Below are 25,960 nucleotides of genomic sequence, written 5' to 3' on the forward strand. Positions count from 1 at the left end.
TTGAATTGGAGGTTTTAACGACCTTGGAAGTTTAAACAAAGAGTGCAGTGTTGTTCCACCGATGTTGAAAGCTGCCGTTCCAGTGAAAGAAGTGAGCAGAACAGTTGGAGCAGAAATATCAGCATCCTCTGAGAAGCGTGGCAGCCTGCTGAGTATTTTGCGTGCCTCTGAGTAAATGCATCGAATCAGATGCGACTTTCCAGTACCTGCCCCACCATTTACATACAGAAAAAATGGCTCTGGTTTCAGACCGCACACAAGTTTAAGGCAGAAGTCTCTGATGGCATAGAAAATACAGGCCTGCTTCTGGTTCAGGTTCTGATACATTTGTCTCAGCAAATTCGGATCCATAGCGGGAGGTTCTCTGATGGCTCGCATTTCATTGACGGCAGAAGACTGAGGACAAAAGTCTGGTACATTTTCCTGTTCGTTTTCAGGCTCTGCCGGCTGAAGGTCGTCGTCACACTGCAACCTCACAACTTCAGATTCAGGAGCAAGATTACACCACTCATCAATCACATGGTCTCTGCTTTCCTCAAACTCTTCAAGGGCACTCTCAATCTCCTCACTGTTTTTCTCATATTTGTCTCTGTTTCTCTTGACAACACTTTTGACGGTTTCAAGGAGGTCTGAACCTGGTAGGCGGACACAGCCAGAGGAGTAAAAGGACTCGTAGGTAGGAAGACTGACGCTTCGAATTTCAAACTCTGACCGATGAGGAAGGTACAGTCTCAGTAATCTGGCATAAAACTGCTCCGGTTCCTTCTCTTTAGAACAATGATAGTAGCGGATGACGGAGGGCTTGTCATTTTTTCGCCTTGTTACAAATCCCAGCTGATTTAAAAGTGGTAAAACACCATTAGTGCTTGCCTTCTCTGAACTTACAAACCTGCAGGTAGCAGCGAAATCAGCCAAACACATTTCCTCATATTCGGGTATTTCAGGCCTTGCTTTGTACTTATCCGTCAAACTGGTCATCCATATATTGCAGGAATCCGATGGGATATCCTCCAAGAAAGACATTGGTCGACTCATCTTTACAGGATTATCGTCTGTGGGTATGAACACAACACTGCGGGAACAGTTTTTCATCTTTAATCCACAGGCTCGAGCAACACACTCCTGAGCACTAATTTCTCGCTTTTTAGAGTACGCTTGCATGATCGCTTTCATTTCATCACACTCATTGACTCGGTCCATGTTTGAATTGTCAATCACTGTTTTCAGGTACTCTGACAGTCCACTTTCTTTCTTTGTGATGTATTTTGTTAGATACTGTATACATGAGTAGGCATTTAGTATGAAAGACACATCAATGTTACTGTCCCAAGCTTTAAGCAGATGTGGATTGTAAGCATTTATCCAGCAATCTTTGGGATCACGCTTCAAGTAGATGGCAGTCTTTTTGTTCATGGTCTGAAGACAAGATTCATACTCTTCTAGCGTCAAGTGACACCGAGAAAGGATCTGCTCTAAACTCATGGAAGCGACTTCAGGTTCGTTCAGGAGTTGCATCAAAGGTCTGAGTTTGGCTTTGGCAGTTTCAGTGTCATTGTTCTCACCTGGTCTGGAGATCACTGTGTTTCTGCAGGGGGGCTTTGGAAAACCAAATCGACAACCAGAGTTCACACTCTTGAAACAAGATCTGGTGTGATTCTTACTGTGCTCTGAACTTCAGAAACTTTCCGATACAGTTCTGGTTCTCTGTCTGGATCAGGAAGCTGTGCCGAGATGTATTTATCAACAAAATTACACACAGTTTGATCGTCTGACTCATCCAGCTGTGGAGCTCCTTCAACCCATAGCATCGCATGGATGTGTGGACTTCCTCTGTGCTGAAACTCAACTCTGTAAAAATAGTCAATCACTCTTCCCAAAGGCTGAGCATCTGACAGCAACAAATCTCTGAAAAGTGCCTCAACTCGCTTATCAAATAAACGCATGCAGGTGACAGGATTGGATCGCAGAATCTCAGACTTGGCGGTCCAGTCAAGAGCGTCGACATCAATTTCCTCACCTTGTTGCCTCTTTATGGCTTGAATGATTTCAGGCCATCTGAACTCTGCAGCTGAAAACGTGACAAAAAAACAGGGGGTGCCAATTTGACGAATTATACTGAACAAGTCTTTTGTTGCTCTGTTCCAGTATGCTGGAGTACCTCTTAGAGGTTGCATGAATCTCATGGCGTCTTTATTTCTCACCAGTTTCTCAACCTCTCGTTTGTCCTGCAACATACCTGAGGTTATTCTGCGACCATCTCTGGTTCTGGTCTTTCCTTTTCGTAGCTGAATCGTCATGCTGTTGTTAGCCAAGTGTATCTCTGTCACAAACTGTGCAAAAAACAAGTATGTTGGGTCTCTGGCAAAGCGATTATCAACATGAAATAGCCGTGACTTGAAATATCCACTTGGTGTCACTTTAATGAGTCTCCTTGTGTCCAAAGTGTTCTCTGATGTTGGAAATTGTACCGGGAAGCTCATGGATTCCAAATTTGGGGTCTTAAAAAAGCTGACGGGTGAATTTGATTGTGCCGGCGCCAAGCAGTATGTACTTTCAGAGAAACAAAGTATCTCTTCTGATATGTCAGGAGGCTGAAGGCATGATTCTATAGCAATCCTCCATTTGGCAAATCACCTTCTTCTCCGTCATTCATCTGTGGCTGGAGTTGTTCACAATCATGTCCTGATCATTTTCAGCCTCACATAAAGCATTTTTCTCATACTCGTCAATTTCCATCAGATCTGCTTCATCATAGTCATCCTCATCCATACTTACTCACTATCTATCTCATCATCATCATCATCATCATCATCATCATCAGGAAGTGTAGGGTCACAAAGCTCAGCTTCATGTCTAATATTTATGTCCCGATACTCTGGATGAATCTGCTTCAGTTTTAGTAATGCAGAGATTAGTTTAGACCAGGTTACTGTCTGAAAAAGTTGATGACCTCTATAGGACAAACGTCGCTTCAATTTTACTCTCATCACTTGGACTCACTCCGAAGCCGGGGCAAGGCATTGACTGTCTCTTGGAGCTCTGATGGTACACACACAAAATTGCCCCTAATTAATCTTTGTCTGCCTTTTGGAAGAGGAATGATCTTTGCGAAAGGTATGCACTTAGCAATCAGGTGTCTTTCCAGAATATTCAAATCTGACAGTTCACTGGGAATTTCTGCCAAGTCAAGTTTGTTTGCTGCTGCTAGTGGTGGCATGTATCCTTTCTTTAGATGTCTGTGGCAGTGTGACAAATCCACTCTTGACTTCTCTCATGAGGTACTGTACACTGTCTATCCGTGCAGCTTTCATCGCAAACATGGACATACTTGCCTGTTAGACACTGTTCAACCACATCTGGTTTCTTTACATAATTTGACCTTTTACAGAGTTCTACTTGGTTGGGAAACGAGGACTTGTGACACACAGTGCACACATAAGTAGGGCCAGCCTTTATATTTAATCTGAAAACTGAAATGGCTTCATTAATCAGTCTGTTCTCTGGCGTATTAGTTTGTGCAACATGTTTCAAGATTCTCCTGTGTCCGCCTACCAGGTTCAGACCTCCTTGAAACCGTCAAAAGTGTTGTCAAGAGAAACAGAGACAAATATGAGAAAAACAGTGAGGAGATTGAGAGTGCCCTTGAAGAGTTTGAGGAAAGCAGAGACCATGTGATTGATGAGTGGTGTAATCTTGCTCCTGAATCTGAAGTTGTGAGGTTGCAGTGTGACGACGACCTTCAGCCGGCAGAGCCTGAAAACCAGACTTTTGTCCTCAGTCTTCTGCCGTCAATGAAATGCGAGCCATCAGAGAACCTCCCGCTATGGATCCGAATTTGCTGAGACAAATGTATCAGAACCTGAACCAGAAGCAGGCCTGTATTTTCTATGCCATCAGAGACTTCTGCCTTAAACTTGTGTGCGGTCTGAAACCAGAGCCATTTTTCTGTATGTAAATGGTGGGCAGGTACTGGAAAGTCGCATCTGATTCGATGCATTTACTCAGAGGCACGCAAAATACTCAGCAGGCTGCCACGCTTCTCAGAGGATGCTGATATTTCTGCTCCAACTGTTCTGCTCACTTCTTTCACTGGAACGGCAGCTTTCAACATCGGTGGAACAACACTGCACTCTTTGTTTAAACTTCCAAGGTCGTTAAAACCTCCAATTCAAGGTCTTGGCAATCAGTTGGATGAAATCAGGTCAGAACTATTCAACGTTCAAATCTTGATCATTGATGAGATCTCAATGGTTTCTAAGCCCCTCTTTGCTTATGTGGATGCACGGCTCAAACAAATCAAAGGAAGTCATAAACCATTTGGAGATGTATCTGTATTGGTACTCGGCGATTACGCTCAGCTGAAACCAATTCGCCAATCTACACCTCTTTGTGTACACGACCCAGCGGATATTGACTTGTGGCAGAAACATTTTCAAATGACCTCTCTAACTGAGATTATGAGGCAAAAAGATGATATTGCGTTTGCAGAGATGCTGAACAGAATTCGGGTGAAAGGAAAAACTGATGAATTGTCTCAGGCTGACAGAGATTTGTTATCACAAGCCATCACAGAACCAAGTTTTTGCCCTGCTGACGTTTTGCACATTTTTGCAACCAATAAGTTGGTGGATGAACACAATTTGGCAACTCTGAACTTGTTACATTCCAACATCATCACCATCGACGCAGATGACATCCAAAAGGATCCACGAACAGGCAGAATGGCACGCAAAGAAAGACCATGCAAGGAGGTAGAAATGATTTAGCAGACACTTTGAAAGTTGCCGTTGGAGCTCATGTCATGCTTACCAGAAATATCGATGTTCAAAATGGACTAGTTAATGGTGCATTTGGTGTCCTAACAGCTGTTGTAACTTCTGACACTGATGAACACAGCATCAGTAAGCTGGGCCTGACAATGGATAATCAAACAAGTGGGACCAGAAACCAAAGTGGACCTTCAGAGACTGCCAATCTTGTTTACATCGAGAGAGCGGAGGAGAATCTGAAGCTAAATGGAGTGGTACGTAGACAGTTTCCTGTGAAACTGGCTTTGCTTGTACTATTCACAAAACCCAAGGCCTAACAACAAATGCAGCTGTGGTGTCTTTGAAGAAAATCTTTGAACCAGGTATGGCATACGTAGCTCTCAGCAGGGTAACGTCTCTCAGTGACTCTACCTACTGGATTTCGACGAAAAAAAAATATTTGCCAATCCTCAAGTCACTGCAGCTCTTCAGACCATGAGACAAGCCAGCGTAGATGACATGATGCCTCTTCTTCAGGTGAAAGAAACTTTAAACAGGCCAGAAACACTGGTAATTGTTTCGCATAACACCGAGGGACTCCCATCTCACATCTGTGACATAAGAAAACATCACGAACTGTGTCTGGCAGATGTGCTGTGTCTGACTGAAACTCACCTAAAAGGATCTTTTGTTTACGACAATCTGCATCTGGATGGCTACAATATGTTCAAACGAAACAGACATGTGTCATACTCAAATTTTCCCCAAATGGCTTCCAAAAGTGGAGGTGGTGTGGCGGTTTATGTGAGAAACCATATTAAGGTTAATGAAAGAAAATATTTGCAAAATGTGACTGATCTTGAATTGTGGCTTTGAAGGTTGAGTCTCCATTCAGGGCAGTGATTGCAGCTGTGTACCGACCTCCCGACTACAGCCTGAGACCGTTCCTGGAAAATCTGGTAAGCCTTCTGGATGCACTGGAGATGTTGGACTGTCACCCTGTCATTGTATGTGGAGATTTCAACGAGAATCAGGTACGCAGTTCACCAGGGCAAATTCTGGAGCTGTTTCAGTCTCGGGGATATGTTCAGTTGATCACTTCTGCTACCACAGAGAAAAACACATTGCTTGATCTAATTTTCATTTCTCAGCCACAGAAATCTTTACATTCAGGTGTGATGAGAACATACTACAGTTACCATGATCCTGTGTTCTGTGTCCTGTCCACAACCGAATCATCAGAGGTCTGTGAGTAAAAGCATGCCAAAGGTAAACTTTTTTTAAATGACTGTATTTCCTCTTAAAATGTCTTACACACCAGCGTTCCTAATTATATTTCTTCAAATCATTACATTATTCAGCCAATAAGAGTTATGCCATTTTTTTAAATATTAGGAATCCAAACAGTTTATGTTTTAAGAATATTGCAATTTTTCCAGTGATAAACTTTGTGGTAGAAACTATTAAAGTTATATATATGAGGCTTTTGTCACAAAATCTAACCATTTGATTAAACCTAAATAAGTCTGCTCATTTAGATTTGAGACTTTAAATTAAAGATTAATTTAATATAATATAAATATATATATATAGTATGTAATATAGGATATGATTAATGTAAAATTCAAATTCATAAAAACTTTAAAGAAGTCGTGGCTTGTGCATTTATATTGATAAGTGCACAAACCACAACTCTTTCAGCAGTTCTAAACAAGCTGCTACAGTAGATCACAAAAAAAATTCACCAGGAGGTCTGTGTGTAACACAGGCTTCCTCATGAACCAATAACATATGCCAGCTGATGCCCCCTTGGGATGAAAATGGGAGTTTAGGAAGGGTTCAGGCATAGTGGGTGGGTAGGTGGGTGGGGGGCTTTGACTAGGAACATTTTAGTCTCAACATCAGTTAACACCACCTGAAAAACGACTGCAAGCTTCAACATCTCCTCCAGTTCACACTCGACCAAAACAGAAGATCCTACTGCATCCTAACACGACAGTCGTTATTGAAGGCACAGGGTGAAATGCATCCTTTCAGCTCACAACTGAGCACTGATGACCACTGAGGGAAAAAAAGAACTTCCTTACACAGAAACATGTTCTCCAGCTTGAGCACTCAGAGACATGTCCTCTTGCTGCATCAGTCAAGGGATATCCTACTGCTGCGGCTGAAGTGGAGCTATTTGATTTGTAAGTGTAAATGTTCACTTCTTTTCTCTGAGAATGCTATTGTTACTCATGATAAATCTCTTTGCATTACAGATTAAAGTGTCTTAAGTTGTAGCTCGGCCATCCACTCCAGTCAAGCTGAGACTCTCACAGCTAAACATGAAGTTAACATCTGTTCATGAAACTTCACTTACAAGACATTGTGTCTCCTGCAGCAAGGTTGAAGGTAACTACCTATCATGTGTCATAGGACGTTTACCGTTTATAGGTCATTACAACACATGTTTTCTCTTGGTTTCTCAGGAGGACTTTCCCATGCATGTCTGGTATCCCCAAGGCATCCCTTTCACCAGCAGAGATGAGGTGCAGCCGACTCTGGTGAGAACTCAATATTGCTTCTGTTCAACTAACTGAGAAATAACTACAATCTTTGTCCAGCTGACTGTCGTATTTATTTTTTCATCTTTAGTGGCCGTCATGTTAGCGTGATACGACAGCAAAACGCGTTGTGACAGATGACACGATACAACAGTCGGCATTCCAGGACACCTGTGACGAGGACTGAGGTTTCCATTTATTGATTTATTTTGAATATTACAGTATAAAATCATGCACAGGAACAAGAAATCCAAAAGACAGATATTTTTGGACCACAGTTATCTTAACATGTTTGAAAAGAAGTAGGAAGAAGTAAGAAACTTGAACTGTTTGCTCAGAGGGTTAAAGTGTCTCACTTTTTTCCTGAAGATCTGCACCCATCTGTCCAATGATGTTGCAAACACTGAGCAGGTTAAAGGAAGCTGCAGCGGCAATCAGAAAGACCCCATCGAGTGTGAACATTTATATCTTCACAGTGACTGATTTTTATTATTATTTTAACTTGCATCACCAGAATCATCTTCACAACAACCATGTAAATGTGAACTATACACAGTTTTGACAAATTTGTAATTAAGCTCATTTCATTCTGCTAAAATCTCTGTAGATTTGCAGATTTACATCATGTTTACGTACAAATGTGTTTTTTTTAATCAGGTTTCCACATGTTGGGTTAAAGTGTCAACTAGTGAAAGTTTAAATATGTAAGATATCAAATCTCAAGTGTTTTAGTTTAGCAGGATTATTTTCATCATACTAAAAGTGGGAATAAGACGGGACTCCTAGTGTGTAAACTTGTGACTTTATGCAATGAGTAATGCTTTGTCACCTGTTGATATTAATGAACATGGTGACAATAAAAAGGAAAGAATAAACTAAATCTTTACGAGAAACCAAAAAAAGTAAATTATGCTATTGTAATATTTTTAAAGTCACATATTACACAACTGTGAATCCTGTATTTATGTGAGGGGAGGGGTATCAGCTGGTAAAATGTTATGGCAAAGGATTGCCACACTTATGCTATTTGAGCAGCTAATATAGACATCAGGGAAAAGAAAAGAGAAAAGCATTGTCAATTAATTTTAATCATTAGCAAATTAGAATGAGGGTGTTGAACTAGTATAGTTTAGCAATAGGATAAACTACACTCAGATACTACATTTTAAACTGGATTTGTTTCTTGGGGTGGGGATTTGGTCACATTCTTTTCAGTAGAGGCTTTGTAATCTTGACATTCCATTCTTTAAGCTTAAGAATGAAAATACAATACATTTCTAAATATAATTGACCATGTCCTCATAGGTTTTTTCTGTATCTGTGTAACTTGTACACCTCCAGTTTCACAATGTATTGCTACTACTGTGTTATGCTTTAGTGAGTTTTTTCTTTACTGAAGTATAAAGCATGAATCATTTTTGATCATTTTCATAATCAAAAATAATTCCGTTCTTTTTTTTTGCACAGAAAGCTGTTTATTGTGCATGATTTGAGAAGACCTACTTCTCATATCATGTCTTCTAAAAAGCCCAGTCAGTCGTGGCAGATGGCTGCTTGTATCGAGCCTGGATCTGTCAGAGGTTACTTCCTGTTGAAGGGAGTTTTCCTCTCCACTGTTGCTTGGTATAAGGGATTGCAAAGAAGTCAATGATACACAGCAAATGTGTTTCACTTTTATGTCCCATTGAGGAGGAATAAATGGTAAATATCATTAAGGCAATGCAATCTTCTGGGTTTCTTTAGAAACTGTTTACTTTGAATAATTCAGAATATTGTACTGCTTGATAGTCTGAATCAAATGAAATGTTTGTATGACTTGACTGAAATAAAAAAGTTCTATGACAGTTTGTGTGACAGTTTGTGTGACATGTGTGACATTGTGTATTGACAGTATGTAAAGAAAATAAATAGAACTGAGTACATTCTTAGTTTGCCTTTTGATACGCGCAGCATTATTACACTTAGTGCAGTTTTCCAGGTTTATATTCAATTTATTTATTTTGCATTTAAAGTGAGTGTGGTTATGGTCATTTTTTGACCTCAAGTCCCAAATTTTCCAATCCATTTACAAATTAAAAATCTTTTGGTTTACAAAACTCATTTGGCTATTTTACAAAAATTAAATCCATGTAAGGTTTTCCATCACAAACATTAATAAATGTACATCATATATTAATGATGTACATTAATAAATTTACATCATTGTTGCATCGTTGCATGCAACAAAAAATGTTTGTTGCATGCAAATCTGCAAAAAACATTTTGTGCGGTGATATTTATAGCTGGTGAGGCTCCAACTTACTTATAATCAGATTTACAAATCTAGACCCTGCATGTTATTGTTTACATAAGGAAATTATGCGCATGCGTACAATGCTGGAGGGCATTAAAGCTCTCCAGCATTGGAGAGCTTTACGCTGCTATGACATCCATAGCAGCGCCGCCTCCGCAGAATAATTCTGTTATAATTCCGTCAAACAAACTTAGACATGTAGATATTATTAAATTCGTGCTGTGCTTAATAGCAAAGGGAGAAACCGTTAAAGTACAACTCAAAACCACGTCTTTCTCGCTCTCTGTATCAGCACAGCTAATGTGTGGCTAGCTCCCTGGTACTGTCTCTTACTCTGCAGTTGAGCTACAATATCTGGGCTCATGAGTGCCCCCAGCGATAAGGCACGAGAACTGCCTCCCTCAATTAAGAATCTGCATGCTGTTTGCTATCTTCAATAATTTGCCGTTAAAGATCGCTCCTCAGCAAACAAAACACGTTACACACACAGTTGGTGACAATAAAAACACAGTACATTAAATACATAGAATGAATTATGGAAAATCAGTTCATACATTAAATGTTTTTAACCATGTTATTTGCGACGTACAGACAGACGGAGCATTGCTCTCATAGAATAACAACCAGTGCAGTTAGCGAGAAGTTGTGCAATCCCAGGTGCTGCATCACTGGCTTTGCTTGTTCAAATTAAATGATAAAGAGATACTTTATAATACAAATCACAGGGTGAACATATCTTTATAAATGGTTTCATTCTTATCTTTCAATGAAAATGTCTGTTACATGCTTCCTGTGAGATATATATATATATATATATATATATATATATATATATATATATATATATATATATATATATATACTTTTACTTCAATTTCGTAACTATTTTTTAAAGTCTTCTGCAAGATTTAATCAAGTTCAGTAAATCATGTATCAAACTGTTCTGCTTCTGCTGTTCGTTTATGCTTTTTTGTTTTGCTGTCTCACTTCTTCAAATATTTCTGGCTTTGTAATAATTACTGGTTCTCCTATTTTATTGTTTTTCCTGTCTTTCTATGTTTCACTGTTCCAACTGTTTCAACTTTTTCTGGTTTTAAAGTATTTTCCACTACTGCTATATTTATACTTTTTGATTTGTTCCACTTTCCAATTATTTCCATTTCTTCTGCTTTCCTTCACTTCTTGTGCTTTTCTCTACTTTTTCTTGCATTTTTGCAGCAGACATTCTGCAAATATGCATTCTCACGGCTGTTTCGCTAGGAACAGCTATTTTTCTAGTCAGTGAGAATGCATTCAATGCATTCTCACTTATAGTGTTTCTGTTTTTCTTTATTATTATCAGTGAGAATGCATTCAATGCATTCTCACTTATAGTGTTTCTGTTTTTCTTTATCTTTATCAGTGAGAATGCATTCAATGCATTCTCACTTATAGTGTTTCTGTTTTTCTTTATCTTTATTATTCTGACTTCCGTACGTTTTTTGTCGCTTAACTACTTTCACTATCTTTCACTAATTGTACTAATTTATATATCAAAACGTTCAGCTCCTTCAGGAGAATGGTGCTATGACTTTTGGTAACCTTCACTATTGCACTTTTTGAAATAATTGCACTTTTGTGCAAATATTTTGCCCATTGAAATGAATGGTGGAATTCGGCAGTTACTAGAGTGTGCACTCTAGTAACTGCCGTTTTTGAACTTTTTCTGCTGTTTGACAAACAAAATTATGCTGTTCACACATATTTCACTGTAGAGAAATATTTTATGCATTAAAATGTAGCCACTAGTGTCTACTTTATGGAATTATTACCATTATTGAAACAGGATTTACTGTTTTTTGTTAAACTCCTCTGGAGTACAACCTTGTCACACTTTCTCCTATTCTTTCAATGTATTTTCTTCTTGTGCTCTGTTTTTATCTGTTTCTATGCATTCTGCTTGTCTACTTTTCTGTTTGCCTTCTGGTTTTACTATCTTTTAAGATCTTCTACTTTCTTTAATCAATTTTATAATTCATATATCAAACATTTCTTCTTCTTCTGACCCTTTTTGCTTTTGGTTTTCCTCTGTTTTACTCCTTCAAATATTTCTGGTTTACTGTTTCCACTAATGTTTTATACTTATTACGGTTTCACTATTCAATTGTTTCAACTATTCCTGGGATTGCACTAATTTCCTGTTGTTTCAATTATGCTCTTTCTTAAACTCTGTTTCACTTTTTCACTTTTTCAAATAATTCAGCTTGCACACAAACTCCTGATTCTGCTGAATTCTGCTATAATTTATATATTATATAATTTATATAATTTATACAGTATAATTCACTATTAATTCACTATTATATTATTAATATAGTATATTCACTATTCAACTGATTCAACTATTTCTATGTTTCTATGCATTTTGCTTGTCTACTTTTCTGTATATTCCTTTGATTCTACTGGTTTTACTGTCGGCAAAGGTCTTCTGCAAACTTTTATCAATTTTATCAATTCACATATCAAACTTTTCTGCTTCTTCTGACCCTTTTGTTGTTTCAACTATTCCTGGGATTTCCCTAATTTCCTTTTGTTTCAATTATGCTCTTTTTTAAACTTTGTTTCACTTTTTGACTTTTTCAAACAATTCAGGTTGCACACAAACTCCTGCTTCGTCTGCTGAATTCTGCTATAATTTATATAATATATTATATAATTTATATAATTTATACAATATAATTCACTATTAATTCACTATTATACTAATAATATAGTATATTCACTATTCAATTGTTTCAAGTATTTCTGGGTTATATCCTAAAACATAAAGTGGCATTATTGTCAGTTGCTATGGCAGCGAGTCTGCGTAGCTTGGGGAAAACAGATCACTTTGCTGTGGATCATAGCACGAAATTAATACCTACATTTAAGTTTCACTGAGTTAACGCGGCTATAGATGACATGTAAAATATTAGTCTTTTTGCCCCACAGCGTTGTATGCATGCGCGAAATTTCCGTAGGTCCAATAGCATGCATGGTGTCTAAGTCATAAGTCAGTGCCTCACCAGCAATGAACCTCACCGTACGTCACTGATATATAGTGTGTGTGTGCCAAACTGGTGCCAAATCTTTCGAAGTGAAAATATCCAAGTGCTCCTGAATGTCTCTGACGTTCTGCTTGGCGTTCTCTGCCGTTACGTTCTCCCTTCTTCGTTTGTGGAGTTACAATATCTGGGTTCATGAGCGCCCCCAGCGATGAGGCAGAGAACTGAATACCTCACCTCGAATCTGTATGGCGTTTGCCGTCTCGAGTAACATGCCGTTTTCGATCGCTCCTCAGCACACGAAACACGTTACACACACAGTTGGTGACTATAAAAACAGTACATTAAATACTTGGAATTAATTAAGGGAAATCAGTTAAGACATTAAATGTTTTTAACCATGTTATTTGCGACGCACAGACAGACGGAGCATGCTCTCATAGAATAACAACCAGTGCAGTTAGCGAGAAGTTGTGCAATCCCAGGTGCTGCATCACTGGCTTTGCTTGTTATACTTATTACTGTTTCACTATTCAATTGTTTCAACTATTCCTGGGATTGCACTAATTTTTTCCTGTTGTTTCAATTATGCTCTTTCTTAAACTCTGTTTCACTTTTTGACTTTTTCAAATAATTCAGGTTGCACACAAACTCCTGCTTCTGCTGAATTCTGCTATAATTTATATATTATATAATTTATATAATTTATGCAGTATAATTCACTATTAATTCACTATTAAATACTTTTGAAGGGTTTGCTACTTTTGAATATAGTATATTCACTATTCAATAGTTTCAACTATTTCTATTTCTTCCACTATCTTCGGCTTTCTTCTGCTTTCTTCTACTTTCTTCTACTTTCTTCTACTCCTTAAACTTTTCTCTACTTTTTCTTGCATTTCTGCAGCAGTCATTCTGCAAATATGCATTCTCACGGCTGTTTCGCTAGGAACAGCTATTTTTCTAGTTATTATTATTATTATTCTGACTTCCGTACGTTTTTTGTGGTTTAACTACTCTCACTATCTTTCACTAATTGTACTAATTTATATATCAAAACGTTCAGCTTCTTCAGGAGAATGGTGCTATGACTTTTGGTAAACTTCACTATTGCACTTTTTGAAATAATTGCCCTTTTGTGCAAATTTATTGCCCCATTATTTCCTATGGTGGAACTCTATAACTGATTTCAGTTACTAGAGTGTCCACTCTAGTAACTGCCATTTTTGAACTTTTTCTGCTCTTTTATAAACAAAATTATGCTGTTCATACATATTTCACTGTAGAGAAATATTTTATGCATTAAAATGTAGCCACACGTGTCTACTTTATGGATTTATTACTATCTTTGCTACAGGTTTTACTGTTTTCTGTTAAACTCCTCTGGAGTACAACCTTGTCACACTTTCTCCTATTCTTTCAATGTATTTTCTTCTTGTGCTCTGTTTTTAACTGTGTCTATGCATTCTGCTTGTCTACTTTTCTATTTCACTATTCAATTGTTTCAACTATTTCTGGGATTGCACTAATTTCCTGTTGTTTCAATTATGCTCTTTCTTAAACTCTGTTTCACTTTTTTACTTTTTCAAATAATTCAGGTTGTACTCAAACTCCTGCTTCTTTTGCTGAATCCTGCTATTATTTATATATTATATAATTTATACAGTATAATTAACTATTAATTGACTATTACATTATTAATATAGTATATTCACTATTCAATTGTTTCAACTATTTCTATGTTTCTATGCATTTTCCTTGTCTACTTTTCTGTATATTCCTTTGGTTCTACTGGTTTTACTGTCGGCTAAGGTCTTGCTGCAAACTAAACAATTTTATCAATTCATATATCAAACTTTTCTGCTTTTTCTGTCCCTTTTTGCTTTTGGTTTTCCTCTGTTTTACTCCTTCAAATATTTCTGGTTTTTCTGCTTCCGCTAATTTAAGCTTTTTGATGTTTCACTGTTCAATTGTTTCAACTATTTCTGGGTTTGCACTAATTTCCTCGTGTGCTAATTGTGATGTTTCTTACGCTCTGTTTCAGTTTTTGACTTTTTCAAATAATTCATGTTGCACACAAACTTCTGCTTCTTCAGCTGAATACTGTAACACTTTTGCAAAGTTTCACTACTTGGCAAAGGATTTCTACAATGTATGACTAGCTTTCTTATGCTTTTCTTACTCTTTGTTCTCAAGTTTCTTATATTTCTCCTTCAATCATTCTGCAAATATGCTTATTTGGCTCTTTATGTTAAGTTTCACTTCTTCAAATATTTCTGGTTATGTACTAATTTCAGCTTTAGCTAATATCTGCAGTTTGCTACGTTTCACTGTTCAACTGTTTCAACTATTTCTACTGTTTCAATTTCTTCTTCTTTCTTCTACTTCTCAAGCTTTTCTCCACATTTTTTTGCATTTCTGCAGCAGTCATTCTGCAAATATGCATTCTCACGGCTGTTTCGCTAGGAACAGCTATTTTTCTAGTTATTATTATTCTGGCTTCCGTACGTTTTTCCTGGTTTAACTACTCTCACTATCTTTCACTAATTGTACTAATTTATATATCAAAACGTTCAGCTCCTTCAGGAGAATGGTGCTATGACTTTTGGTAAACTTCACTATTGCACTTTTTGAAATAATTGCCCTTTTGTGCAAATCTTTTGCCCCATTATTTCCTATGGTGGAACTCTGTAACTGATTTCAGTTACTTGAGTGGCCACTCTAGTAACTGCCGTTTTTGAACTTTTTCTGCTCTTTTATAAACAAAATTATGCTGTTCATACATATTTCACTGTAGAGAAATATTTTATGCTTTAAAATGTAGCCACACGTGTCTACTTTATGGAATTATTACTATCATTGTTACAGGATTTACTGTTTTCTGTTAAACTCCTCTGGAGTACAACCTTGTCACACTTTCTCCTATTCTTTCAATGTATTTTCTTTTTGTGCTCTGTTTTTATCTGTGTCTATGCATTCTGCTTGTCTACTTTTCTGTTTTCCTTCTGGTTCCACTGGTTTTACTATATTTGAAGATCTTCTACAATCCATAATCAATTTTATAAATTCATATATCAAACATTTCTGCTTCTTCTTATCCTTTTTGCTTTAGTTTTTGCTCTTTTTTACTCTTTCAAATATTTCTGGTTCACTGTTTCCACTAATTTTTTATACCTATTACTGTTTCACTATTTAATTGTTTCAACTATTTCTGGGATTGCACTTATTTACTTTTGTTTCAATTATGCTCTTTCTTAAACTCTGTTTGACTTTTTGACTTTTTCAAATGATTCAGGTTGCACACAAACTCCTGCTTCTGCTGAATTCTGCTATAATTTATATATTATATAATTTATACAGTATAATTCACTATTATTTCACTATTATCTTATTAATATAGTATATTAACTATTCAATTGTTTCAACTATTTCTATGTTTCTATGCATTTTGCTTGTCTACTTTTCTGGATATTCCTTTGGTTCTACTGGTTTTACTGTCTGCAAAGGTCTTCTCAAACTTTTATCAATTCATATATCAAACTTTTCTGCTTCTTCTGACCCTTCTTGCTTTTGCTCTGTTTTACTCCTTCAAATATTTCTGGTTTTTCTGATTCCGCTAATTTAAGCTTTTTGATGTTTCACTATTCAATTGTTTCAACTATTTCTGGGTTTGCACTAATTTCCTCTTGTGATAATTGTGTTCTTTCTTACGCTCTTTTTTACTTTTTGACTTTTTCAAATAATTCATGTTGCACACAAACTTCTGCTTCTTCAGCTGAACTCGGCAACACTTTTGCAAAGTTTCACTACTTGGCAAAGGATTTCTACAAAGTATGACTAGCTTTCTTATGCTTTTCTTACTCTTTGTTCTCAAGTTTCTTATATTTCTCCATCAATCATTCTGCAAATATGCTTATTTGGCCCTTTATGTTAAGTTTCACTTCTTCAAATATTTCTGGTGGTGTACTAATTTCAGCTTCAGCAATTATCTGCAGATTGCTATATTTCACTGATCAACTGTTTCAACTATTTTCTATTTCTTCTGATATCTTATACTTCTTAAGCTTTTCTGTACTTTTTCTGGCATTTCTGCAGCAGTCATTCTGCAAATATGCATTCTCACGGCTGTTTCGCTAGGAACAGCTATTTTTCTAGTTATTATTCTGTCTTCCGTACGTTTTTTGTGGTTTAACTACTCTCACTATCTTTCACTAATTGTACTAATTCATATATCAAAACGTTCAGCTTCTTCAGGAGAATGGAGCTATGACTTTTGGTAAACTTCACTATTGCACTTTTTGAAATAATTGCCCTTTTGTGCAAATCTTTTGCCCCATTATTTCCTATGGTGGAACTCTCTAACTGATTTCAGTTACTAGAGTGGCCACTCTAGTAACTGCCGTTTTTGAACTTTTTCTGCTCTTTTATAAACAAAATTATGCTGTTCATTCATATTTCACTGTAGAGAAATATTTTATGCCTTAAAATGTAGCCACTAGTGTCTATTTTATGGAATTATTACTATCATTGTTACAGGATTTACTGTTTTCTGTTAAACTCCTCTGGAGTACAACCTTGTCACACTTTCTCCTATTCTTTCAATGTATTTTCTTCTTGTGCTCTGTTTTTATTGGTGTCTATGCATTCTGCTTGTCTACTTTTCTGTTTGCCTTCTGGTTCTACTGGTTTTACTATATTTGACGATCTTCTACAATCTATAATCAATTTCATAAATTCCTATATCAAACATTTCTGCTTCTTCTGACCCTTTTTGCTTTAGGTTTTGCTCTGTTTTACTCCTTCAAATATTTCTGGTTTACTGTTTCCACTAATTTTTTATACTTATTACTGTTTCATTATTCAATTGTTTCAACTATTTCTGGGATTGCACTAATTTCCTGTTGTTTCAATTATGCTCTTTCTTAAACTTTGTTTCACTTTTTGACTTTTTCAAATCAAATCAAATCAAATCAAATTTTATTTGTATAGCACATTTCAGCAGCAAGGCATTTCAAAGTGCTTTACATAATTAAAATAAAAACAGAAATAAACAGTGAGAAAGAGAGAAAATTAAAAAATAAATAAAAATAAAAAAAAAAAAAACTCCCTTACCAGAGGACGCCGCCGTCCCACACAGAATTTAACTAACTTATAGTTAGAGGAGTCTGCCCTCCCGCGGACTTTAACTGGTTCCATTCCATTTCCATTCCACTTTAATTTTCATCGTTTTCCACCCTCATTTTTCACTTTCTTCCCCATACATAAAAGAAAGAAGAAAAAAAAAAAAATTAAAAACATTAAAGACATAAAAACATGGAAGACATCAAAACCCGCACTCTAACCCTAATTTAGCCATAAGCAACTCTAAACAGGTGGGTTTTAAGTTGAGATTTAAAGGCACCCAGTGTTTCAGCTGTTTTACAGTTTTCTGGAAGTTTGTTCCAAATCTGTGGTGCGTAGAAACTGAATGCTGCTTCTCCTCGTCTGGTTCTGGTTCTGGGGATGCAGAGCAGACCAGAACCAGAAGATCTGAGGGGTCTAGATGGTTGGTACAGTAATAACAGATCTTTAAGGTATTGTGGTGCTAAACCGTTCAGAGATTTATAAACTAACATCAGTATTTTAAAGTCTATTCTCTGAGCTACAGGGAGCCAGTGTAGGGACTTTAAAACTGGTGTTATGTGCTCTATCTTCCTGGTTTTAGTGAGAACCCGAGCAGCAGCATTCTGGATCAGCTGCAGCTGTTTGATTGATTTATTAGTCAGACCTGTGAAGACGCTGTTGCAATAATCAATGCGGCTAAAGATAAACGCATGGATGAGTTTCTCTAGATCGTGCTGAGACATAAGTCCTCTAATCCTGGAGATGTTCTTCAGGTGATAGAAGGCCGACTTTGTGACTGTCTTAATGTGGCTCTGAAGGTTCAGGTCAGAGTCCATCACTACTCCCAGGTTTCGGGCCTGATCGCTGGTTTTTAGTTGTAATAACTGAAGCTGTGCATTGATTCTAGTTCGTTCCTCTTTAGGTCCAAAGATAATAACTTCAGTTTTGTTTCTGTTTAGCTGGAGAAAGTTTTGGCACATCCACACATTGATCTGTTCTAAGCATCTATTCAGTGATTGGATGGGTTCAGAGTCACCTGGTGACATCGTGATGTAGAGCTGTGTATCATCCGCATAATTGTGGTAGCTAATCCTATGTCCTGTTATAATCTTTGCCAGTGGGAACATATAAATATTGAAAAGAAGGGGTCCTAGGATTGAACCTTGGGGTACCCCACATGTGACCTTTGACCTCTCTGATGAGAAGTTTCCAATTGAAACAAAGAAATCCCTGTTCTTTATGTAAGATTCAAACCAGTTGAGCACTGGACCGGAGAGTCCGACCCAACTCTCCAGTCGATTCAGTAAAATGTCGTGGTCAACAGTGTCGAAAGCTGCACTGAGGTCCAACAGAACCAGCACTGTGGTTCTCCCACAGTCTGTATTTATATGGATGTCATTGAACACTTTTACAAGGGCCGACTCCGTGCTGTGGTGAGCACGAAAACCAGACTGGAAGGAGTCAAAGCAGTTTGTTATTGTTAGGAAGTTATTTAATTGCTTAAAAACAGCTTTTTCAATAATTTTGCTGATGAATGGGAGGTTGGAGATCGGCCTGTAATTCTGCAGTAGGGATTTGTCCAGATTGTTCTTTTTTATCAGTGGTTTGACAACTGCCATTTTCAAAGCCTGGGGGAAAACACCTGAAGAGAGCGATGAGTTTAATATTTGGATCAGATCATTAGCAACAACAGGCAGGACTTTCTTAAAGAAATGTGTGGGTAGGACATCCAGACAGCAGGAAGTGGAGCTTAATTGACTTATAATTTCTTCTAGGGTTTTATAATTAAATAGTTGAAATTGGGTCATTTTTCCTGCATTTGTTTTGTTTGGGAACAGCATTAGTACTGTCTTTGGAGTGGATATGCAGATTAATCCTCTGATCTTTTGAATTTTCTCTGAAAAGAAACTGGAAAACTTGTTGCAGGCGGCAATAGATTGAAGTTCAGGTGGTAACGTCATTGGAGGATTTGTGAGCCTGTCAACAGTGGCGAATAAAGCTCGAGCATTGTTAATGTTTTTGTTTATGACATCTGCAAAGAAAGCTTCTCTCGCATGTTTCAGTGTTGTGTGATAGTTACGTAGTCTTTCCTTGTAGATGTCATAATAAACGTGCAGTTGACCTTTACGCCATTTCCGTTCGGCCCTACGGCAGAGTTGTCTTGCAGATTGAACTACTTGTGCATTTCTCCATGGAGATTTCTTCCTACCAGTCACAACCTTCACTTTAGTGGGGGCAATGTAATCAATGATATCTGAAAGTTTGCACTGAAAATCATCCACCAACTTATCTACGTCACTATAACTTAAGAGTGAGGAAGAAGAGTAGATTTGATTAAATGTTTCTGCTGTGTTTTCTGTGAAAGTACGTTTTGTGATAGTAGCTGTTTGTTCAAGTGGGTTAACAGATAAAGAACTGTCAAAGAAAACAGCAAAATGATCAGACAGGGCAATATCAGTTACAGAGACATTGGAAATATTCACACCCTTACTGATAACCAGGTCCAGTGTGTGTCCCTGAGTGTGTGTTGCTTGTTTGACATGTTGTGTTAAACCAAAACTCTCTAATATATTACAGAGCTTTTTAGCCCCTCGGTCTTGGGGTTGTCAACATGAATGTTGAAATCACCGACAATTAGCAAACAATCGTAATCAATACATATGAGAGATAGAAGCTCATTCAAGTCCGCAAAGAAATTTTCCACATATGTTGGTGTTTTGTATAGAGTTAGTGTCAAAGTTCGTTTGTGGCCTTTTACCTCGATTCCAAGATATTCAAAAGACATAAAATTACCCAAAGAGATTTTACTACAGTTTATGGTATTCTTAAATATTGAAGCTACGCCTCCGCCTTTTTTGTGTTTTCTATTTTCACTTAAAAAATTGTACGTAGGAGGCGTTGATTCAATTAGTACGATTGCTTCATTATTGTCATTCAGCCATGTTTCTGTCAGAAATAAAACATCAATATTATGCTCAGTGATGAAATCATTAATTAATAGAGCTTTAGAACAGAGAGATCTGGTATTTAAAAGAGCCAGGTTAAGTGACTCGGAGGCTGAAAGCTCTTCAGTCTGAGGTTCCTTTAGACAGGGGATCAGTCTGAGGTTTGAATTAAGACCACTGTTTTTTGTATTTCTGTTTTTTGTAACTGTTCTTGTAGTGATCCGGACAGGTATTGTCCTGCTACGCAATGTTGGGGGGCCAGACACATTCTGGAGGAAGACGGGTGTAAGGATAATATCTGGACCCCGGTCTCAGACCTCAGAAATGCGGAGTGCTGGATCTTCAGGGAGGTCAGAGGCAGGTGGCTTAGATGAAGTGAGAGTTGTGCCGAGGCAAACCTGTTGATCCATACTATCCAGCTGGGATGAGAAAGAGTCCGTCCGTCTTTCTCTCTGACCTGAATTCTCCACCAGCATTTTCAAGCGGCTCAGGTGAAGCCCGGCTCTCTTTAGTGGGTCACTTTCTAATAAACGTGAGTGAGTGTAGGAGCAGAGAGGGAGGGGGGAAGGAGAAGGGAGGGTGGAAGGAGAAGGGAGGGGGGAAAGATGTGGGATGGGGGAAGGCGGAGGGGAACCAGTCATTCTGTTCACAGCCGATGTTTTATCAGTTTGTATTGGAATAGTTTGTTCTTGATATGCGGAGGGCTCCATCCTAATCAGACATCCTTGAGCCTGTTCTTCTGAAGCGATGGTCACATTGTTGTTCTTGTTGATAAAATGAAAAATGTTTGCAGTGAGCAGCCTTATTCCGGGTTTGTTAAGATTGCGTCCTCCTCTTCCAAAGAGGTGAAAGCGCTGCCAGTAGATCCAGAGGTTATCGATGAAGGTCACTGAGCTGGCAGAGCAGGTTTTAATCAGCCATTTGTTTATCATAAGCAGCCTGGAATGTTTTTCGTCTCCCCATTGAGGCGATGGAATTGGACCACTGAGAAATAACTTCATTTTTAATTTTCCCATAGTGTCCAGAAGAATATTAAAGTCCTTTTTCAGAATCTCGGATTTTTGCTTTTCCAGATCGTTGGCTCCAACATGCACAACTAAAGTCTCCATGTTTGGCTGATCAGTGGTTAGAGAGAGCACTTTGCGGGTCAAATCAGATACAGTGTCACCAAGAAAAGAAACCACTCTCGTTTTCTTGGGATTGCAAACATGACTAATTCCATTTACTGCCTCATCTCCAACAATAAGCACTCTTGGCATACCTTTCGTTTTCCTGGTGGTCACTTTGTCCTTCGGAGCTTTGTGCGGTGGATGCGTTGGTTTAGCCTCATTGCTGATGTTTGAAGGTGGATTTTCACTCAGAGGCTCGTGCTGAAGTGCAGAAAATCTGTTTTTCAGTGGGATTCCCACGGAGTCAGGATGTTTTGAGGCTCGGGCTGGTCGCTTTGTCCTTGGGAGTGGGCTCGGTGTAGTCGTTTTGGTTCCAGCTGCTTGTTTGTTATTCTTTGGCGGAGCAGGTGTTGAGGTTGAAGGTGGGTTTCTGCTCAGAGCTGGCCACGCTGATTCATCCAGGTGAGGGGTTCTCCCCGTTAGTCGTCTCATGGGATCTGCAGTGTGAGACTTTTGTTTTGGCTTGGCTCCCTGAGCGATCCAGGGTGAGCTGTTTGGTGCGGGGTGTACGACCTCTCCGCTGATTTGAGGAAGAGTTGTTTCATATCCACAGGTAGCGTTGATCTCAAAGTTCACCTCCAGCTGTTGAATCTTTGTTTCTAAAAACTGAAGTCGTTGTAGAATACTGCTAATGTCCTTGGGGTCGAACGGGGGCATTTTGCCCTAGTTCAACTTGGAGGTGAAGAAAAGTGAGGTAAAAATAAAAGTGAGAAAATCTCCTGGTCTTTAGGTTTGAAGTAATCCAGTTATGATGTCGATAATGTGAATAAAACCATAAAAATTGTGACTTTAAAAATAATCCACAAGCAAAGTTATCAGTAAGGACGGGAGAGAGCAGGATAAGCTGTTCCTCCTTCAGCTGCCAGAAGTAGTTGAAACAGTCATCAACAGTTCAAACAGGCAAAAATAATTCAGGTTGCACACAAACTCCTGTTTCTTCTGCTGAATTCCTCTATACTTTATATATTATATAATTTATATATTTTATACAGCATAATTTACTATTAATTCACTATTATCTTATTAATATAGTATATTCACTATTGAATTGTTTCAACTATTTCTATGTTTCTATGCATTTTGCTTGTCTACTTTTCTGGATATTCCTTTGGTTCTACTGGTTTTACTGTCTGCAAAGGTCTTCTCAAACTTTTATCAATTTTATCAATTCATATATCAAACATTTCTGCTACTTCTGACCCATTTTGCTTTTTATTTCCTCTGAATTAAATTCTGAATTAAATTCTGCAAGAGATGGGGATTACAACATGTATCAGAACGATATAATTTATTATAATGATGTTGAAAAGCATCATTTATTCCTTGCTGGTCCATAATGATAGCATCATCCTGAGATGTTATCCCACCAATAGTTAATTTGGCCCTTGCACCCCTAAGCTGCCTCGCCAAAACCTCCCCAGCCTTATCGCCATGCTCATATGTACTACTTCTATTTTTCAGCAATAAATATTCTATCGACTGTGATGTAATTAGACTGTGTTCTGCATGAAGCCTACAACGTTCTTTATGCAATTGTTGGGATGGATCTTGTGCATTCCTAGTATCCAAGTCTGCAATTTGACTTTTGAGATTAATTTGTTTGGACAAGGAGTCCTTTTTCTTCTTAGCCACAAAGGATATTACCTGACCTCTTATGTATGCCTTAAGGGCTTCCCAGACCATAGAAACTGAGACATCTGGGGTGACTTCCAGGGTTGTAACAATTTAATTGCCCTCAAAATCTCCTGCTCCGAAATAGGCATGTCCAGGGCAGAAACTTGATCCGGGCTTAGATTGGGGATGGGTAAGTGTCCAAAAAAGTCTGATTTGCACAAGATTTTTTATGAGTCTGATGACTCATAAAATCTGGTGCAAACCAAACCTTTTATGAGTCTCATGATTCATAAAAAGTTTGATTTCCACCAGGTTTGTATGAGTCTGATGACTACAAATTGGATGATGCATTTGTGAATTATGTCCCTTTTCCTCCAGCTCTACTTCAAAAACCTGGCTTGGCTTTGCTCTGTTTCGACGTGACCATGTTTACACTGCCCCAACTTGGCTCGATACATGGTGCTGCCTCATGGTGTTATAGCGCTATGTGCTGTGCTTTGTTACATGAGACCTAACATAAGTTGCTTTTTTCTAATACAGAAGAAGAGAGACCTGTGCTATTTTTATAGTCTTTCTGTGATTTTTCTGAGACTTCAAGAAAATGTGCTGGTGGGAATTATGCTGCAATATGGTCAGGAGGAAAGCAGGTGGCTCAAACGGTGCAGGTAAGCTAACAATGATTTTTATATAAAACTACTATAAAATGGTGCCAAATATAAAGGCACTATTGTTTGTCAGAATGTTGCAAATAACTTAAAAATGTCATAATTAATTCATCATAATATATTCCAATGTGTTTTCATGTTGGTAAACTGCCACCCTAGACCATCCTTGTTGTTTGTGCAGCCTCTTTGTTGTAGGATGTCTCATCAGCGTTCATCTTCCTGCCAGTCGGTGTTTACCTTCAAGCTGTCCAGAGACCTTCACCTTTCTGGAGCAGGGATCCCATTAGCTCAATATGCTAATGAAACATTTCTGATTAAAAAGGTGTCTGATGTTCTGACAGAGTTGAAGTGAATTAACAAGCTGTTGTTTTAACTTCTCAATATGTTTAAAGCTACCTGATGTCACCTGATTCACCTGATGTCTAAGTTATAGCTGAAAACAAATATAGCCATATTCCTTCCAATCTGACTGGTTCCACTTCCACGTTTTCACATTTTGGACACTAAGAATTAAAAGTTTAAACTCTATTTTATTTATCAATAATTAAAATCCCAGGTTTTGGACACATTTTCTCACTTTCTAACATTGAAGATTCTCCAGGAAGAAAGATAAACAGTGAGTGGATAGAATGATGAGATATAAACTAGAAACTAACAAATATGATTTGTGTTTTCATTTCTTGATAGCAGCCCTGATAATGTCAAAAATTTTTGGTTTGCTGAATAATGTATTCAGTTTTGGATACATTCATTGGTAATCTACAAAGTTAAGTGTCAATATAATATAATGTTATTTTCAATCAATCAATCAATCAATCAATCAATCAATAAATCACCATCATGTCAGTCATGTTCCTCTTCTGTTCGTTGGGAAAATTAATGAGATATTATAGATTATTATTATTCTCACTGACTAGAAAAATAGCTGTTCCTAGCAAAACAGCCGTGAGAATGCATATTTGCAGAATGTCTGCTGCAGAAATGCAATGAAATGTGGAGAAAAGCTTAAGAAGTAGAAGAAAGCAGAAAAATTTAAATAGTTGAAATAGTTGAACAGTGAAACGTAGCAAACTGCAGATATTAGCTGAAGCTGAAATTAGTACACAACCAGAAATATTTGAAGAAGTAAAAAAGAGCAAAAGCAAAAAGGGTCAGAAGAAGAAGAAATGTTTCATATATGAATTTATAAAATTAATTAAAGATTGTAGAAGATCTTAAAAGATAGTAAAACCAGAAGGAAAACAGAAAAGTAGACAAGCAGAATGCATAGACACAGATAAAAACAGAGCACAAGAAAAAAATACATTGAAAGAATAGGAGAAAGTGTGACAAGGTTTTACTCCAGAGGAGTTTGACAGAAAACAGTAAATCCTGTAACAATGATAGTAATAATTCCATAAAGTAGACACTAGTGGCTACATTTTAATGCATAAAATATTTCTCTACAGTGAAATATGTATGAACAGCATAATTTTGTTTATAAAAGAGCAGAAAAAGTTCAAAAACGGCAGTTACTAGAGTGGCCACTCAAGTAACTGAAATCAGTTACAGAGTTCCACCATAGGAAATAATGGGGCAATAAATTTGCACAAAAGGGCAATTATTTCAAAAAGTGCAATAGTGAAGTTTACCAAAAGTCATAGCACCATTCTCCTGAAGGAGCTGAACGTTTTGATATATAAATTAGTACAATTAGTGAAAGATAGTGAAAGTAGTTAAGCGACAAAAAACGTACGGAAGACAGAATAATAACTAGAAAAATAGCTGTTCCTAGCGAAACAGCCGTGAGAATGCATATTTGCAGAATGACTGCTGCAGAAATGCAAGAAATGTGAAGAAAAGCTTAAGAAGTGG

General features: G+C 37.6%; 2 long non-coding RNA genes across 5 annotated transcripts in view; both read left to right on the top strand.

Annotated features, from left to right (window-relative positions):
* LOC145550316 (uncharacterized) overlaps nt 1-22,599 on the top strand; it is a 195,743-nt gene extending 173,144 nt beyond the window's left edge. Inside the window, exon 2 of the long non-coding RNA XR_014086219.1 lies at nt 22,539-22,599. This is a non-coding gene — a long non-coding RNA (uncharacterized LOC145550316). The remainder of the gene's footprint in view (nt 1-22,538) is intronic.
* LOC145550320 (uncharacterized) lies at nt 5,179-9,138 on the top strand. Of its 4 annotated transcripts, none has more exons than XR_014086224.1 (4): nt 5,179-7,142; nt 7,220-7,294; nt 7,386-7,482; nt 7,664-9,138. It is a non-coding gene; the product is annotated as an uncharacterized LOC145550320 (long non-coding RNA). The 4 variants fall into 4 exon arrangements; XR_014086225.1 differs by having other exon boundaries at nt 5,179-6,937; nt 7,010-7,142; nt 7,386-9,138; XR_014086223.1 differs by having other exon boundaries at nt 7,386-9,138.
* Nucleotides 22,600-25,960: the final 3,361 nt, after the last annotated feature.

This window comes from Poecilia reticulata, unplaced genomic scaffold (genome assembly GCF_904066995.2).
Source record: "Poecilia reticulata unplaced genomic scaffold, P_reticulata-male-v2 Scaffold_33, whole genome shotgun sequence".
Lineage (NCBI taxonomy): Eukaryota > Metazoa > Chordata > Actinopteri > Cyprinodontiformes > Poeciliidae > Poecilia > Poecilia reticulata.